The 20,734-nt window shown below is 40.8% G+C and overlaps 1 long non-coding RNA gene across 2 annotated transcripts in view; it reads left to right on the top strand.

Moving 5' to 3' along the window:
- The window catches only part of LOC134583343 (uncharacterized), a 157,576-nt gene extending 139,615 nt beyond the window's left edge, over window positions 1-17,961 (top strand). For both annotated transcript variants that reach the window (XR_010086313.1, XR_010086312.1), the window contains exon 3: window positions 17,930-17,961. This is a non-coding gene — a long non-coding RNA (uncharacterized LOC134583343). The remainder of the gene's footprint in view (window positions 1-17,929) is intronic.
- The last annotated feature ends 2,773 nt before the right edge of the window (window positions 17,962-20,734 follow it).

Here is a 20,734-nt window from a genome sequence, read left to right as displayed (position 1 = left end):
TGACCCCGGCGTGTAACAAATTGGCCGGTCTCCCAGCGTGCAGCGTCATGCATGCTGCCACTGGGGGACCCGGAAGAAGACGCGGGCGGCACCCGTGGCTGGGAGGATGCCGCCCGCCGAACACCTGGCAGAAAGGGGACCGTGGACGGCTGGAGGGTGAGTGCCGCGAGCGGATTGCAGCCTCCCCTTGCAGCCGCCCGCGGGATCCTGACATTACCCCCCCCTCGAAGACCGCCCGGAGGGCGGGAAGCAGAAGGCTTCAAAGGAAACCGGGCATGAAAGGAGCGGACCAAAGAGGGAGCGTGCAAATCAGAGCTCAAAACCCAAGACCGCTCCTCAGGGCCGTACCCCTTCCAATCCACCAGATACTGCAACCGACCCCTAGAAACACGAGAGTCGAGAAGGGCAGCCACCTCGTACACGCCACTAGAGACCGCGCGAGGGGAAACGGGCCGCCCGAGGGGACGAGAGAACCGGTTACACAGCAAGGGCTTCAAAAGCGAGACGTGAAACGTGTTTGGAATACGCATGGAAGGAGGCAGGTCAAGGGAGTAGGAAACGGGGTTAACCCTACGCAACACCTTGTAGGGACCCAGAAATCTGGGAGCAAATTTCATCGAGGGAACCTTGAGGCGGAGGTTCCTGGAGGACAACCATACCCTATCACCCGGAATATAAGAAGGGGCCGCAACCCTACGGCGATCAGCAAACTTCTTCTGAGCAGCAGCTGAACGAGATAGCGCAACATGGACCTGATCCCACGTCTTCCGCAAAGAGGCGAGGTGCTGGTCCAAGGCGGGCATTCCTTTGTCGGAGAACGCACCGGGAAGGACAGAAGGCCGAAACCCATAAGCAACCTCAAAAGGACTTAAGCCAGTAGACGAGTGAGACACCGTATTCCTGGCAAACTCAGCCCACGGAAGGAGGTGAGACCAGTCGTCCTGGTGCGCATTAGTGAAGCAGCGCAGATACAATTCCACAGACTGGTTAGCACGTTCGGCTGCACCATTAGATTGCGGGTGATAGGAGGATGTGAACGACAAGGAGACCCCCATCTCAGCACAAAAGCCCCTCCAAAACCGAGAGACAAATTGAGGACCCCTGTCAGACACGATATCCTGAGGAACCCCATGCAAGCGGAACACTTCTTTGGCAAACACCTGAGCCAACTGACTCGCAGAAGGAAGCTTTCTAAGCGGAATGAAGTGCGCCATTTTAGAGAACCTATCCGTCACAGTCAAAATCACCGTCTGACCATCAGAAAGAGGAAGGTCTACAATGAAATCCATGGATAAGTGGGTCCATGGTTTCTTTGGTATAGACAGAGGCAAGAGAAGACCCTGGGGTCTCACATTAGGGGACTTACACTGAGTACAGACCCGACAAGCCTGTACAAACTCTACTACGTCCTGCTTAAGCGAAGGCCACCAGAACTGTTGAAGGAGGCCCTTATAGGTTTTGGTTACTCCCGGATGACCAGCAGTTTTGGCGGTGTGAAATAAAGTTAACAGCTTTTTTCTGTCCTTTGTTTTAACATATAGTTTACCAGCCGGCGTCTCAGGGGGTGCTTGGGTTTGGTATGTCTTAATACTATCAAGAAAAGGAGATGAAACAACCAAACGGGTAGCAGCTATTATCTGAGACGCAGGAACAATAGGTACAGGAGTCAGGTTAACAAATTCTAAAGGTTCATGCTGTCGGGAGATAGCGTCAGCTTTGGCATTACGGCAACCAGGTCTATAGGTAATAACGTATTGAAAACGTGAAAGAAATAGGGACCATCTAGCCTGCCGGGCAGATAACCTTCTAGCGTCAGCTATATAGGAGAGGTTTTTATGATCAGTAATAACCATGATTTTGTGTCTAGAACCCTCTAATAAGTACCTCCATTCCTTAAAAGCTAACACAATAGCTAAAAGTTCCCTGTTCCCAACATCGTAATTCTTTTCTGAATCGGACAACCTTTTTGAAAAGAAACAACAGGGATGGAGGGGTTCGTCATGCGATAACCTCTGTGACAGTACTGCTCCCACACCTGACTCAGAAGCGTCTACTTCCATAACAAAGGGAAGAGAAGGATTAGGGTGGTGCAGTACTGGAGCAGAGGCAAATGCCTTCTTGAGAGTTTCGAAGGCCTTAAGGGCTTCGGGAGTCCAAACCCTAGGGTGTAGACCTTTTTTAGTCAGCTTCGTTATAGGAGAGATAAGGGGTGAAAAGTTATTTATAAATTTCCTATAATAGTTGGCAAATCCTATAAAACGCTGGATAGCCTTAAGTCCTTGGGGAAGTGGCCAGGATAGTATGGCTTCCAATTTAGCAGGATCCATACTGAAACCCTGTTCAGTAATTATATAACCAAGGAATTGCACCGAGGTTTGATCGAACAAACATTTTTCTAACTTACAGTAGAGTCCGTTCTGTAATAATTTCTTGAGCACCATCCTAACATGATTATGGTGTGACTTCAAATCAGGGGAATACACAAGTATGTCGTCCAGGTACACCACGGCACAGACATGCAAAAGATCCCTAAGGACATCGTTTATGAGGTCCTGAAACACAGCAGGAGCATTACACAGTCCAAAAGGCATGACCAGATATTCGTAATGCCCGCTGCGCGTATTAAACGCTGTTTTCCACTCGTCATTCTCCTTTATACGGACGAGGTTATAAGCCCCCCTGAGGTCTAATTTGGTGAAGTACTTGGAACCTTTCACACGATCAAACAACTCAGTGATGAGGGGGATAGGGTAGGCGTTTTTAATCGTTATGTTGTTCAGACCCCTGTAGTCTATACATGGCCTCAAGTCGCCCTCCTTCTTTGCCACAAAAAAGAAACCAGCACCAGCAGGAGAAGAGGACCTTCTAATAAAACCTTTACTTAAGGATTCCCGTATGTACTCCTCCATGATCTGGTTTTCTTTCTCAGAAAGAGGGTAGACCTTACCCCTAGGAGGCATAGTACCCGGTAACAGGTTTATGGCACAGTCATACTCCCGATGTGGGGGTAGTTTATCTGCTTCCCTTTTTTCAAAAACCAATGCAAGGTCTGCATACACAGAAGGGACAGAAACAGAAAGTGGTTTAGCCGTGGGCACATTGAGTGAACAAACAGGACGTACATGAGCCATACAGACTTGTTGACAAGATTCCCCCCAGGAGAGTATATCTAAACAACCCCAGTCAAGTACCGGGTTGTGCTTAACTAACCATGGAAAACCCAGAACGATTGAAGCAGTAGGGGAGTCAATTATTTGAAAGGTTAACCTTTCCTTGTGCAAAGCACCCACAGACATAATGATTTCTTGGGTTTCATGGGTTACCAGAGGTTTCTCAAGCGGTCTACCATCTATGGCCTCAACGGCCAAGGGTGTGGCCTTTTGGATCAAAGTCAAGGCTGCGGTTTTGGCAAAATTCTCATCCATAAGGTTGTCTGCCGCACCTGAATCGATCAAGGCTTTAGTTGTTATGGTGGTTTTATTGACTAAAAGAGAAACCGTAATAAATGGTCTGGAGATGGACACATGAGGGGACAAAGTCATAACACCCGAGGCCGACCCCTCTCTAGGCCTTAGGTGCTGTAGTTTCCCTGTACCTTAGGGCATGCATTACAGCGGTGCCCCCTCTTACCACAATAAAGGCATAACCCCTCCCTTCTACGGTACGCTCTTTCAGCCTCAGTTAACCCCGTAGCGCCTAATTGCATGGGTTCAGGGGATGGTGGCCTAGGAGCGGGTAGTGCTAGTAATGCAGTGCTGGGTAGGGCAGGAAACACCCGTGTATCCAGGCGTCTTTGACTACGCCTCTCTCTAATGCGGTTATCAATAAGGATCACATAGTCTATAACATCATCCAAAAGAACAGGCAATTCCCTGGATGCTATTTCATCCAGTATGTAAGCGGCCAAACCCTCCTGAAAGGCTGTTACGAGGGCATCATTGTTCCAAACCACTTCAGCTGCTAGAGTGCGGAATTCGATAGTGTAATCCGCTACAGATCTATTACCCTGTCGTACCCTAAGCAGAGCTTTGCCAGCAGAAGCAACCCTACCGGGTTGATCAAATGTGCGTTTGAAAGCGGTCAAAAAGTCTGCAAAGGACATTGGGGAAGCATTCTCCCACATGGGATTAGCCCATGCTAAAGCTCTCCCTGACAAGTGGTTTATCAAAAAGGCTATTTTAGATCTGTCAGTGGGATAGGAACGTGGATTCATCACCAAATGGATGTCAATTTGGTTGAGGAAACCACGACACAATGCCGGGTCACCGCTGTAGCGCTGTGGCGGCGTCATATGCACTACATGGGCAGGAACGGGTGCTGGAGTGGGAATGGGCTCGGGCACAGCAGCAGCAACCTCCTGAACGGCAGGCTGCAAGTGTGCAGTGCGAGCCAGTATGGTTTGCAAAGCTTGAGCAAACTGATCCATACGGTGGTCCAAGCCATCCATTCTAGCCTCCTGATTAACTAGGAGCTGTGGTATGTCAGCAGGTTCCATTATGGCCCTGTTGTAATGTCACGATTCGGGGAACCCAACACGCCAACACACACACAGACACACACACAGAAAGTGTGCCGTACCGGTCCTTAGAGTGGCCGGGCTAAGCACACACAGAATAGTCAGGAGACAAGCCGAGAAAGGGGAACCAGAAAACAGAATAACGAGAAACAAGCCGAGGTCAAAGGGTAGGAGAAAGTCACAAAGTCAGTATAACAAGCCAGAGAGTACGTAACCAGAAAGCACACGTTCAGTATCAATACTATAAAGCAAAGACCACAACAGGGCAGGGAGGAACAGGAAAGGTAAGTATATAAACCAGAAGGTTAATTCTGATTGGCTAATTTCCAATCAGAATTAACAATCACACGTGGGAGATAACTAAACCTCCCACTGTGATTGAGGCACTGTGCCTTTAACGCCGGGTCAGGTGACTGACCCCGGCGTGTAACAAATTGGCCGGTCTCCCAGCGTGCAGCGTCATGCATGCTGCCACTGGGGGACCCGGAAGAAGACGCGGGCGGCACCCGTGGCTGGGAGGATGCCGCCCGCCGAACACCTGGCAGAAAGGGGACCGTGGACGGCTGGAGGGTGAGTGCCGCGAGCGGATTGCAGCCTCCCCTTGCAGCCGCCCGCGGGATCCTGACACTGACTGAAAGAAGAGATAGAAACGATGTTATAGGAGCACTCAGGGCTGTGACTCCCAAGTTGGGTGAGTGACTTCAACAGATTCCATCTGAGTGCAGTTCTAGGAACATCTAAGATAATGCGCAGAACCCTCAAACTCCAGAGAATGAAGAATAAACATTAAACAGGGGGGGTGAGAAAATTCAATAAAATATACATTATATATAAATATATATATATATATATATATATTTTTTTTTTTTTTTACTGCTTCTCTTTTTTTTCTTGATTGCCATTAATTAATGTGTTTTCCCCATCATTCATTTCCTTTTTTTTTGTACCATCTGAATCATGAATCAAAACTAAAATGTCCGGCCATTACACAGCTTGTTTTGGTTCCTCAACTACATTTCGGCTTGGAGTTTAGTAATCAACCCAGTCTGCCCAAATGTTCCAAAATACTTGAGAAAATGGGCCTCAGAGAAATCACATTATAATCAATGTCTAATGAAATTCAAAGACAAACAGGGTTCTTCAGTAAACCAGAAATTGTAGGAAATCATAGTAGAATTTTAAACATTAGAACAAAATAACCAATCTAGAAAATAGTTGCGTTCAAGATTTTCCTAAATTTAAGTATCTTGACTGAAAATTCTGAAGAATTCCTGGCTATATTTGGAATCATGGACAATGTTTGTGAAGAAGGACAGGGGTTGGACTTTACGGTTTACCTCTAGTAAATAAAAAGCATATTTTTACCTCTGGTCATAGAATCCAGCACTAAATCTGACAGAGAATCATCAAAGTTATCTATCATCCTTTTGTCTATTTAACATCTACTCTGAAGTAATATTGGAAGACTGAATCAAATGAAACTAAATCAAATTGAAGCTCTAACACCATTAATAAAGTGGGCATTAGCAACATCTGAGATGCAGACTTTAAGATTCTACTGACTGACAAAAAGAAAGTCCTTCAACCACGGCTACAAATTATACGCAATGCTCAAAACACTGTGTGATTAAAGCTGAATCGAAAGAAAGGCACATTGATGATCATCAAACAGCAGAAGAAGATCCAGTCCACTAATGCTATCTAATGAGTTGATTGAACAGACAAAAAAAAAACATATCTTGTCTGATGTAGGAACAAACAATGGGAGCTGAGTCAGTGAATTAAAATTCAAATAGTATGATGTATGTTCATGAAGTGGTTCCTTTGGAATTTTAAGGCAAATGTGGTTGTGATTTAAAATATTACATATTTCACATAGTGTAAGTATATTGCCTTACTGTAGGATCTACATCAAGTAGATGATGATAAAACATGATAAAAAATTGTACATATTGAATGAATGGATATGAGTATCAAAGTTATCTTAACTACCAATATACAGAAACCCAAATACATTGGAATGATAAGACGTTCCTGCAGGTACTGGTCATGCAAGCCAAAAATAATGGCTATCGAGGCACGTGTAAATCTTCATGGCTTGATACCTTAAAACAGATATGAGCAAAGCACCAAGCCAAAACATATCTTCTCAGTGACACCAACTGGACACTTTTCCATAAGACAAAAAATGCTGTGGTTTCTAAATTGTGTTTTGCCAAAGAAGAGAGTTAAAACTTTATATATACTGTGAGCAAGGTCTGTCTAACTCTTGATTATTTTTTAACATTTATCTTTATTCAGAATGAAATTTTTGCCTAAATGCACTGTAAAATATTATTAAAATTTACCAGTTTCTATTCTGTATTCATGTTCATAATGAACTCACAGAAGTTGCAACTGGACTTTTTTTAATCCTGTGTAACAAGCAGGCCCGGACTGGCCATCAGGCATACCGGGGAAATGCCCGGTGGGCCGCGATGGCCATGGACTGAGGCTGACAGGGGAGATCAAGAGATCTTCCTTGCCGACCCATATAAAGCAGGTGCTATCCAAGCGTCGATCCTGCTGTGTGTCTTCATGGGCCGGTGGGGAGATCAAAGATCTCCCTCACTGGCCTATAGGCACTAACAAGCGGCTGCCAGCTGGGGAGGGAGACAGGAGAGGACCCGGGGAGCTCTGGCTTGCAGCTCCACCGTGTGCCTCTTGCAAGGTTGGAGTGTTGCCGCGGTGATCATGGTAATGCCCTGCAGGCTAGAGTTCACTCTCACCACTAGGACCACAAGGGATGGCTGCACAGTGCCCCCTCCCAGGTAAGAAAGGAGGGGGGATCCTACACTTTTTAAAATTAAAATAAAAAAAATATAGTTATATTAATCTATCTCCCCCACACACACACACAATACTTCCAAACATATTTACACACACTGCACCCTCACACACCCTCACACACAGCACCCCTCACATACACACTCACACAGCATCCTCACACACTGCACCCTTCACACACACACAAAGCATGCTCACACACTGCACCCCTCACATACACACACAGCACCCCTCAAACACACACACACACACACACACACACACTCATACAGCATCACATACTCACACACACCCTCATACAGAGCACCCCTCACATACAAACTGACACAGCACCCTCACACAGTGCTCCCCTCACATACAAGCACACAGCACCCCTCACACACTGCACTCCTCACATACACACACACAGCACCCCTCACACACTGCACTCCTCACATACACACACAGCAGCCTCACACACTGCACCCTTTGCATAGACACACACACAGCCGGCTCACACACTGCACCTCTCACATACACACACACAGCAGGCTCATACACTGCACCCCTCACATACACACACACAGCACTCCTCACATACACACACACACACAGCACCCTCACACACAGCACCCTCACACACTGCACCCATCACATACACACACACACATCATCTTCACACACTGTACCCTTCACATACACACACACAGCATGCTCACACACTGCACCCTTCACATACATACACACAGCACCCCTCACACACACACTCACACAGCACCCTTATACACTGCACCGCTCACATACACACACACCACACCCTTCATACACTGCACCCCTCACATATACACACACACAGCATCCTCACACACTGCACCCCTCCCATACACACACACAGCACCCTCACACACTGTACCCTTCACATACACAGCACCCCTCACACACTGCACCCCTCACATACACGCACACAGTATCTTCACACACAGCACCCCTCACATACACACACACAGCACCCTCACACACTGCACCCCTCACATACACACACACACAGCACCCCTCACACACAGCACCCCTCATACACACATTACATTCCAGGCACACACTAGATCCCTTATACAACACACTAAATCCCTATATACAATCTGAATCCTCTATACACACAAACACACACTAGATCTCCTATTAACGATCTGGGTCCTTCAAACACACAATAGATCCCCTTAGCACACACTACATTCCTGACATACAAACTCTGGAATCCCTATGCACAAATTAGATTCCTTGTAAGCAAACACATACTATATTCCCCAAACACACATACTCTACAACCGCTATACACACTATGCTCCCTATACACTCTCCCTAGCCACACATTACACTACAAACACAACACAACTGAAACCGACCTATTTACACAATATCACACCACAATCAGCTCACTCTACACACACACAATCCCACAAGCAGGCTCCAAACACATGCACAATTCTCTTTCCTGGCCCTTTTTTTCCTGGTATCCCACTTATGGACACACTAGAGACAAGTTACAAGCCAACACAGCGCAAGCATGTTAATAAAAATGCTTGCGCTGCACAGAACAAATGCAGGGCCTTTTTCTCATGCTAGAGCTCTTCAGCAGAGCTCATGGTCTACCCTGGAAGTGTATTGAACCAACATGCTCACTTTGAGAGGGGGCATGCTTGCCATTGGTGAGGAAAAAACACACCCCCTCTAGCACCAGCCCCTTCTCAGTGGGCCGCTGTTATTAAAAAATGCCTGGGCTGAATTTTTTTATCAGTCCGGCCCTGGTAACAAGTATGTTCATGAATAATGATGATGTACTTTTTACTTGGAATTTTTGCAAAACTAGTTGAAAGGAAACTGGCCTTTAGTATGCATGCAGTTAATATCCCAAAATATATTCTGATATTGTTAAGCAATGTTTAGGGTGTCGGAGTTCCGTAGAATATAAGTTCCTTTGAGCATAGCCCTTGAGACCCCATGTTCCAGTGTGTCCAACTTGTCATGTTGCAGATATTTGTCTATTAGTCCACCCACTGTAAAGTGCTGCGTAATCTGTGGAAGCTTTATAAATAATAATAATAATAATAATAATAATAATAATAATAATAATAAAGAGATTAGGTAATGTGTCAGCCTGAACTATTTGATCCAAAGCGCACTCCCACCACCACCACTTTGGCATAGCCATGAAAAACTACCAAGCTGTAGAATTAATTACATGCTGTACATGACATTAAAGCCAGCTTATTCTCTTTCAAAAAAGAACACTGTGAGCTAACAAGACAAGAGAGGTCCCTGTGCTCCCATTACAGGATAACTGCTTAAGTCCCCTCTCTTTCTGCAAATATAATGGGGAATAGGAAAAATGTAATTCCCACAAAAGTATCCACACCCCCTACCCCTTCCTAGCTTTCCCCACTAAATGGATACAACTAGAAGCACATTAATGATACGAAGCAATATAGAACAACATATATATGTAAATGCAAATGATTTTGAGGAACCAATAAAAAAGTTTTTATAAAACTTGGTCTATTTAAACAGCCACACAGTTTACAGGCGAAACCGTGTTACTTTAAACTAGAAAGTATGCCGCTCACATAATGATACAAGGGTTTGTCATTTCCTGGCTGGCTTACATGACCCATCAGAGGATAAGAGCTTACTTGGCTTTTCCCTTGTGTAACCATTCACCCTCCATCAAGGAGTCAAACAGCTGTTCCGTCCTTACAAACGGTAACAGAGCCACTTGTACATGGTGTTTGAATTTCCACTGTATATCACAGAATGGTTTGCTGTCCCCAGGCTACTGGAGGAATGATTGGGAGTGTGCTTATCATCGGAATCTGCAGAAAGACTCTATTACCCTCAACCAACAGAACCAGATTTGAATTTCCACGCATGACAACTGTGTAATTATAATCCACCTGTAATGTGCTTGACCTTTTCATATTGTCTAATGCCAGGATAGTCTATTCTTTAACACTATTTTAGATAACAAAATACCAGTGAAACCACAAAAATATATTATGTTTTACTTGATATCCTTCTGGTTTTAAAATGTTGCTGTTATTCATCTATTTTTTTTTATATCTAGGATACTTTTATTTTCCTAGAATACACATTTTTTTATAACCAATAAGATCCAGTTTGTCTGAAGTCCAAATTGTTTTTAGTTTGTTTTACATTGCTTATACTAAAATAATGGAATAAGTAAGATGCGAGACAGTGTGTGTGGGGGGCTGGGGGGAGGGGGGAGCTATAATTGTACAGATATTTTTTCAAACACATGGGTTAGTTTATCCATTTTCTAGAACATTGGATAATTAAGAAGGTGGGTTACATGTTAGTATGTGTAGATACATGTAGATGTGGGCAATTTATGTTTCAGAATGTTTTGTTTTAAATTCTTAGTGACACCTTTAATCCCTTAGCAGTGCTAAACCCATACAGATTACTCTGTGTTCAATATGAAAAATATAACTAATATCAAGATTAAGGGCAAGAGTGTGTCTTTGCCCATACAGTTGCGTATATCACTGACAGAATGTTAAGCCAGGAATAGGTTTGATCGTCATTCCTTCTAGAGTTATGGTAGAAGATTAAGAGAACATATGAGAGTAATGTGTCTGCATTTGTGGTTAGATCACCAAGGCAAACCACATTGGTGGTAAGGGTGGGATTATGAACTAAGGTCCAAACCACCACCAAGAATTCATTATATCTGGAGTGCATTAGGAGAAAGGTGAGCAGATTGGTGGAAAAAAAGATCTTCAAACAAAACCTTTCAAAACTCGATGAAAATATTATATTAAAACATTGTTTTGAGGAGACAATTGTCCTTTAACCACATAACCAATTCTTTGTCCATCAACTGAGATGTTACATGTGATAAAATACTTCCAAAGAGGTAAGGTTTAGGTATGTGACAGAAAATAAGTCAGCTAAAACTGACACTTCTGTGATCTATATATTTTAAAACCAATTCTGAAATATATACCTTGCTCAAGCTAAATAGCCAATATGTTTCTGTCAATTTAAATATTTTATACACTCTAATATGTATCAGAAAATGTATGCTGGAAGCATACAAATGATTTGTTATTTCTAAATTCAAACAGACAGGTTAGGGGACCTAAAAGTCATAGCCAGAGGTTATCGTATAACTCACGTCAATGAAACTTTGTACCAATTTCTTACAAAATAAAAAAAAGAAGAAACCTTCTCAAAATGTGGCAATGAGAAAATAGCAAATAAATGCAAAATTGCACATTGAATTACCAATTAAAACAAACTATATTTTAGAGTATAATTAATAGCAACTATCATATTCCCACTCTTCTATGAACCATTCATCTTTATTGCAGACAAAATAGGCCTTAAAACCACAAAAAAAAGAAATTGAAATAAATTAATGTATAAATGCATTGGAGATTATATTGAGTTTGGTTACAAATCTACTGTTATATTTGATAAAATCCCTAAGGTTAAAAAAAAAAAAATTGTAGTAGATGTAATAGACTTCAGCACAGCAAAAAAAAAAAATTAGTCCGTCTTTGTCGATTCTTAAAGTCGAAATTCTAAACCCAATATATAACATATTAAAACATATATAGCATTTTGTTTTACTGCTTCTTCTTTTTCCCTCTTGATCTGTGAATAATATGAACATTTTGTAGTTGTCCCTTAACGGTCAATCATCTTTTTTCCCATCAGTCATATATTTTTTTTCAAAATCACGAATCAAGAAAAACTGTTCGTCCATTGTCTGTTTCAGGTTTTCCGTGATCCGGTCATAGGGCGATTCAGAGAAAAATTCGGACGACCTACTAATCACCCAAAATTCGGAGGAAAAAAAAAATCACAAACACACAAGTCTTCTGTGTAGTTTCAAATTAATTCTTGTAAAATTTAGCAGGTGTATGAACACTGAAACAACAACATGTTCAAACTGCAGAACACATGCATTGCGTCTGGTGGAGAGGCTATGGTAGTCAATCGTAAAATATGCTTTATTTTTTACAAAACATGTTCTAAAACTGTTAAACTTAAGTGGTAAAGGATAACAGTGGAAGTGGATTTAAGTAAAACACAGATATTAAAATACAGGAGGGGACCATGTAAACAATACATTTTTGTTAACTAAGCTATTTTAGGACCAGAAGATACAACCAGCAAAAGGGGCCCTAAACATTTGAAAAGAGAATAATTTAAACTTAAACCAAAGGGTCTATCAGTTAAAAAAAGATAAATGTAATTTATAAATCATAAATTCTTATTTTCCAGCAATTCCACCATGTTGTGTGAAAAGCTGTCCACCAAGGTGAGACCTTTAGTTCCAATGTCTACAGACGTTGAGGCTGAAGAGTGTCTTTAAAGTGGCCCTGTATTTTATTTCCTTTTGTTTTGTTTATTCCTTATGTACTACCTCTCTTGCCATTAGTCTTTCTTTATATTTATTATATTTTCTTCCTTATACTGTATATTTGTACCTGGATGCAGTCATTTTGTTTATTTTGTCCTCTGTCAATGATGTCTGCTGTTTGCCCTTCTGAAGAAATCATTTTACTGATGGATTGTGGATAAATTTGATTGGCATGTAACATTTTGCCTTTATTACAGTTTAGCCCAGAAATACCTTATCTCAGCATGAAACGCCCTCTTTATTTAACTTTGGTTGTTCGACACAGCCCTGCTCTTAAATCCAGTGGGCCGTTTTATTTTGGAATATGGGCCTTCAAGAATTGGTTGTTTTGATGACACAGACTATTATTTGTTGTCAGGCTTGCCGTCTTCTGACCTCTCTGGTCGGCTGCCAACTGCCCTGTGCCTCCAGGTGTTCCTTCCGAAAACGCTTGTGTGCCAATATATGCGACTGAATGCAGTTGTTAGCCAAAACGAACGCAGAATTCAGTAAGCCACATTCGGCGCACAGAGATAACATCATAAGTCAGAAAAGTAGGGTCAGAAACCGTCCACAAATAATACGTAATACCAATCTAATTTGGACCAATTGGAGTTAAGACCTGCCTATATATAGAGTTAAGACCTGCCCTATAGTCTGTTCCTCCTGTATTGTCTTTGGTATTCATTCTGGTTCTGTTTTTTTCATTTTTCCTGTCTTCTGTAATCCTTTGACCTTGGCTTGTTTAACGTTTATCTGCATTTCTGTAACCCTTTGACTTCGGATGTTCTTACTGACCCGTTAGCCAGGCCATTCTAAAGATCGATATACGGAAAGTCTACTTATTGTGATTCGGTCTATGCTTTCTAATTCCCCCTGATCGTGACACTGGTCACTAAAAACAAATTTAAGTATCATCAGCTTTAAATTAGTATGTCTAAATATTACTAGTTTGCTGGTATCTGCCAACACATGCTATTTCTAAACTAAGCACAGAATAATTTTTCTAACACATATTTTCAAGGTGCTAAGATACTTATATCAAGGTAAAATTGGGAAGATTGTTATTTTAGCTCAAAATGATAGATTCAGGGTCATTTTAGTCACAATTAATCAAAGGGTATCATATAACCACTCCATTTCACAACCAGCCGCCAGTTTTAGATTGTGTCAACTGAAATATCCTGTACTGCAGAGAACCCCAGATGTTTTTTTTTCCCCAAGTGAGTAGCTCATGAAGCAGACACTAGGCTGGTAGTGTAGGACCTGCCAAAGATGGGGTACGTTGACGTTGTGGCAGGCTTAGGCAATGTATGATCATATAATGTAACTAAACCCCCATTATGTTTTGCCTAGATTAGGTTTTTTTGAGAAAACTAACAAAATCTGTCAGCACCAAAGTTACCGTTTAGTGGATAATTATAACATTATTAGGCATGTTTCTTTGTAGCTACAGATATGTGTTGTAGCACGCAATGAGGATTGATGTTAAAATCCAAATATGTGTTTTCAGTAGCGTAACAAGTCACAGATCTACAAATTAGTACCTGGAATATATTTTCCAGGCTAAGCCATTTCTACGCCTCCAACCCGTTACTTCTAAGCAGGCAAAAGCTTCCGTTAAGGTGAAAGTTAAACATTTGAAGAAAATATATTTCAAACTCACAATTTTGGGTGAATCGTTATTCGCTATAAGGTACAATCTGTACTTGTTGCGCACCAGGGACCAAATTTAGTTTTAGTTGACTAAACGATAATTGTAAGCAACAAGATGATGTAATGAGAGCATGTGAAAAAAAAAGGTTTAATTTGTTATCTCACAACGTCGGTTCAGGGGTTAGAAAATTCAGAATAACATGGATGATACGGTATGGAGCTAGATGGATTGGGCTTCCCCATTGCTCACCACAAGGGGCAGGCAGATTCAGGCCCATATGTAAAGCTTGGGGCACAATGAGTAGGTTAATCCTTGTTAATCCTTCACCAATCACACATGGTTGTGGGTGTCATGTGGGCCATTAAGTAGATTACCAACTATAGAGAGGATGTAGTACAGTAGTTATATAGAAAATCCACTACAACTATACATGGGTGACTGGAATAGGGGGCATTGATTATTTAATTCCTCTCAAACATTGAATATTAAATATTACGTTTTCTGCCATAGCAGGAGTAAACAGGACAGCTTACAGCTCCTTCCTGGTTAATAAGGGATTTCAGGGTTCATTATATATTTATTATGTATTGAGTGTGTGAATTTTCTGATTTACAACCATTTACAAAATATAAAAAAAAAAATGCCTGTGCGTCCATAAGAAAGGAAGTCTTGTAGCTACAGCATCTATCAGAAGTTCCATGGCAAGTGATCTTAATTATACGTTTATCATATCATAAAAGCAAAAGCACTAGGGATTATTTTAAATATGAAATAAAAATTCAAAGTCACGTGTATTTTGAAATCAAAATTGGAAGCTCGCTTAAGACAGTTTGTATACTGGAGTTTGTGTACACATATGGTGGGAGCGACCTCCTGTTTTATTCCTGTGTGAGCACATTACTCGTATGATGTCCAAAAATCACATCCCACACACTACCACTGCTGCCAGAGATAGCTCTCCTACATATGTTTCTACCACATGTTTCACATAGGATTCAAAAATAAATCACATATTTCTGGCTTATAAGCAGATACTTTCATGCCATCGGACATTGCCACATCCCTATCACTATCAACATTTATGCACTGAATGAGGAGTAGATAGATAGAATCTTAACAATATGAAGAGTTAGAACATCTTTGCCAGCCATTCTGTATTCATAGACAATTTTTATTATGATTATAAAATTACAATACATTGCCACCCTTTGGCACTCTATATCCCATTGTTTACGATACTGGACCCTTTGGCTACTTCATTTCTTTATTGCTAGTTTTGTTCCAGTTAAGGTAAAAAAGTAGGTATTATACATACACAATACTTATGCTTGAAAATATTTTCAATGCTAAAAGGAGAAAAGTGGGTCAAACCTTTATGTAGCTGCGTAAGTGGTCGCTTGTATTAGATACACTAGTACAATTGCTCATTCATTCATTCAAATATCTAATCAACCAATCATGTGAAAATATTTCAATGGATGTTAAGAGTTTTTTATTACAGGAATTAATGGCAGCTAAATGGCTTATAGATCGTTGGTGGAAGGGAGAAGAAATGCCCCTATGGTCAGATATTGAAACTGTTATGCAGAGAAACAGAGCTTTATAACTAAATTATAAAAATGAGGGGATATATAATGTCCCGAAATATAAATGGTCGATGTGGGATAAATACTCATTAAACCCTGGACCTACAGATTTATAGTCTCAATTCTTGGAACTGTGTGTAGAATGCGTGTGTTTGCTTTTTTCTTCTGTGTTTTCATTTTTTATAGAGAGATGTGCTTTTACTACAAAGTACACAGGTTACAGAGACAAAATTGATCATTTGTATATTAGTTAGAGCTGATGACACAGGTATTCCAGGGTTTCTGGAGGAATTGGTAAAATATATGAAATAATGAACTGCTCCACACATTTTTAACTGATGGATGCTGTTTGCGCTCTTTTTTGGAGATGTGTACTTAATGCTAACATAAGAAGATGAATATATGTATTCAAATGTTTTTCTTGTGTATTCTCTGTGTTTTGTGATAAATTTTATAAAACATTTTACAACCAAAAAGAGGTTCAGTTGGTTTCTAAACTATACATCGGAATGAGGAACTAAGTCTAAGTGACTTTGATTGTACAATCATTGCTGGCTCCAGTTATGTTGGTTGAGTATCTCAGAGAGTTCTGTTATCCTTGGAATTTAATGCATTAACATTTTTATTTTATAGTTTATAGTTTTTGATGAAAAATGCATCAGAGATACCTCTACTAAAGGGAAAGGTGTGACAGAAGTATTTCTAATGGTTTGACGAGCAATAGGCAAGTTAGAAGGTAGTAGCATTGACCAGACATAGAATAATTCCATGTCTGGTGCTATTTTGTACAAGCAGCAGAAAACAGGCACTCCAGGTGTTGTGGACTACATCTCCCTGATGCTTTGCAATCCTTACGGAATATTTAGTCCACAACAACTGGAGTGCTGTAGCTTGCCTACCCCGGTCTAGAGTATTTACCTGATACCTGATAAGACCCCTGGTCTAGAGTATGTACCTGATATAGATTGTGATGTTAAACACATGAAATCTCAAATACTGTTAGTAATTTAGACTACAATCTACTACACGCTTGGTGTGACAACACAGTAGAGTGGTCTATAGGGTGCTATCGTGTACGTATAATGCTAGAATTGTATATAATATTTTAGATTGTACAATTTTACATCACAAACAATGGCAGAGAAAAAATACCATATAGTCTATAGTATCGATAAATGTCACATACAATATATAGTTCAACAAAAATACAGTGTAGTTTTAAGGAAATGCATTCTAAATCCCCCCACCTAACCTTTTCGGTCTTCAAAACTTATGTGAAAGTAGAAGCCTTGGTCATTGCAATCAACATCCCACCCAGCCCTCTTGAAAACTGCTTGGGAAAACAGGTGGTGGAGGATTATGTGTAAAGAGACTGGACTTGTACACTTACATATACTGTAAATTTAAACTAGTACCACAAAAAGTATTAATAGAATTATTACAAAACTGTACTGATTAAGCAATACACCTGTGTCTGTGTGTCACAATAATAATTGAATTGTCATGTCCAATATATATTCACACTGGATACAAATAAACAAATAAATAAATATAAATAATAAAAATATATATTTTTTAAAAAAAATACATTACAGATTTGGCACTATATCAGCTAAAGGAATAAGTCACTGTGTCACAACAATTCCATTTTCAGGACCAATATATATTCACACTGGATAAAAATAAACAAATAATAAATATATATATTTTAATAATTATTGATTATTGATTGATCAGATGGTATACAAACTGTGACTCATACATGTCTAGTCTAATCCTGTACATATTGTATTTTTTGTATCTGACTAGTGTAAAAGCAGAAACATAATTTGCTGAAATGTGTTATAAAGCTTGGCATTGTTTTATGAAGCAGCCTGTCAAGGTCTTTATCTAAAACAAAAATAAGTGCATGCATTCTCTCCTTTCTCTTTACCCAACAGGACCATTTGAAGTCACATGTTTTGCCCCGAGCCCCTGAATCCCTGCAAGGCATAGCCTTCGGCGTGTACACCAGAGAGCTGTACAAGGCAGGAAATTTCAAAGCGTTAGCTCTCCCTTTAATAATGCATCAACGCGATCTGCAGTGTTAGACTTCTTACTGAACAGCAAATAAACAAACGGCGTCACCATTTTTCCTCTGAAGCTCTGCTGGACTTTGCAGCTTTAGTATATGCAGTGATTGAAGTTAGTCATCTGGAGAACAATTAAGAAAATTACTTTTTTTCAGTGTTACAGTTTATTGTATATATATATATATATATATGTTGCTATAATACATAGCTATACCCATGCAGAGCATCTGAATGCCAGTGCTGCTTAGTATAGACCAGGCATAAGCAACCTTCGGCACTCCAGATGTTTTGGACTACACCTCCATGATCCTTTGCCAGCATTATGAGTGTAAGAGCATTATGGGGGATGTAGTCCACAACATCTGGAGTGCCGAAGGTTGCCTATCCCTGGTATAGACTGGGTAGTTTCTACCCTCCACCCCGCCACCCCGAGATATAGTCTTCCATCCATCTTTCTCCCTCTCAGCCAAAAACCTTTTAAACACATAAATAATGATGACACGTTATGATGTTACTCTTCTTTTAGAGATATGTTACCTGCTCAGTTATTGTTCAGCAATCCCTGGCCATATTTTCCTGTTTTTCCAACTGTACTTCCCCTCTCAAAGTTTTAGGTTAAGAAACACAGAAACATAGAATGTGACGGCAGATAAGAACCATTCGGCCCATCTAGTCTGCCCAATTTTCTAAATATTCTCATTAGACCCTGACCTAATCTTATAGTTAGGGTAGCCTTATGCCTATCCCACGCATGCTTAACCCCTTAAGGACTGAGGCAGTTGTACAAGTTGTGATCAAAACAAAACTTTGAATTTGCGCTATATATCTGTTCAACCTGACTTCACCTCTTTCATATTAAATGCACCCACACTTATTATATATAATTTTGTTCAGGAGAAACAGGGCTTTCATTTCATATCAAAAATGTATATATAAAACATAATTTAATATGAATAAAATATAAAAAATTATGAGAATTTAAAGGGACACTATAGTCACCAGAACAACTACAGCTTAATGTAGTTGTTGTGGTGAGTAGAATAGCTCCCTCCAGGCATTTTCATGTAAACACTGCCTTTTCAGAGAAAAGGCAGTGTTTACATTGCCCCTAGGGACACCTCCAAGTGGCCACTCCTTACTTGGCCAGTGGAGGGGCTTACTGGCTCTGGGCTGCACAGTAAGCGGCCCTGCCATTCAGCATCCCCATGCTCTGCATTGTTTGTGTTCCTGACCCTATAGGGATCCTTTAAGATATTTTGTTATTTTTTTTAGTTATCCATGGCATAATACTGTTAGCTATTACTGCAATAAAGTAAACATATTTGTATTCAGCAATGTCTCACGAGTAAAACAGTACCCCACATGTACAGATTTGATGGTGTTTTGGAAAGTTACAAGGCCAAGTAAAACACATTACATTTTTCAATTTATACTCATTGAAATCTGCCAGACTGGTTATGTTGCCTTTGAGTAAGTATGGTAGCCCAGGAATGAAAATTACCCCCATGATAGCATACCATTTGCAAAGGTATACAACCCAAGGTATTACAAATATTGCAGTTTATGAAAACTGCAATAATTACACTTGCAGGGTTAAGGGTAGTGTTCATTCTCTTTATGTATTTAAATGTTTCTATCATATCCCCCCTGTCTCGTCTTTCCTCCAAACTATACATGTTCAGGTCCTTTAAGCTTTCCTGGTAAGGTTCACCCCCCCCAAATCGTTCAGTTATTCTCTCTTCCTTTATATTTCCTCATTCTGGGTACGAGAGCTGGGAAGTAACAAGAGGGCTTGGAGGCATGGTTTAAAGCTGTGCTTCCAAGCCTTCTAATTAATAAAATAAAGCATGAAGAAGTAAACCACTGTAGACACTATAATTACTTCATGAAAATTAAAGGGATACACCAGGCACCCAGACCACTTCTGCCCATTGGAGTGGTCTGGGTGCCAACTCCCACTGCCCTTAACCCTGCAAGTGTAATTATTGCAGTTTTTCATAAACCTCGATATTTACATTGCAGGGTTAAGTCCTCCTCTAGTGGCTGTCTACTAGAACACGGAAAGTGTTTTTAGCAAAACTGGACGTCCTCACGCTATGTGAAGACCTCCAGCATTGCCGAAATCCCCATAGGAAAGCTTTGTATAATGCTTTCCTATGGGGAGGTCTAATGCGCATGCGCGGCGATTGCCATGCATGCGCATTAGGTCTCCCCCGCCGGCTGACGTTGTGTGAAAAATAAAATTAAAACTGTTCCCGCATGTCATACATGATTTGTTACAATTTTGTCTTGTTTTCTATTTTACAGTATTTCAGTATATGTTGGCACTTTATAAAAAAAATTGTATTTGTAAATCTGCACATCTTTATAGTACAACTGGGTGCCTACATCTTAAAGGGACACGATTATTACCAAAACAATGGCAGCCTAATAAAGCCATTTGGGTGTATAGATCATGCCCCTGAAGTCTCACAGTTCAATGCTCTGCCATTTAGGAGTTAGATCAATTTTGTTTCTGTTTTACGCAGCTCTAGCCACACCTCCCCTGACTGTGACTGACACAGCCTGCATGAACAAAATGGCTTAATTTTCAGTCAGATGTAACTTACTTTAAAAGTTTTGATCTCCTCCTCTGTAAATTGAACTTTAATTACATACAGGAGGTTCCTGCAG

The sequence above is a fragment of the Pelobates fuscus genome, chromosome 13 (assembly GCF_036172605.1).
Source record: "Pelobates fuscus isolate aPelFus1 chromosome 13, aPelFus1.pri, whole genome shotgun sequence".
Lineage (NCBI taxonomy): Eukaryota > Metazoa > Chordata > Amphibia > Anura > Pelobatidae > Pelobates > Pelobates fuscus.
Note: the sequence above shows the minus strand (reverse complement) of the source record. Positions and strands in the feature narration are given on the sequence as shown.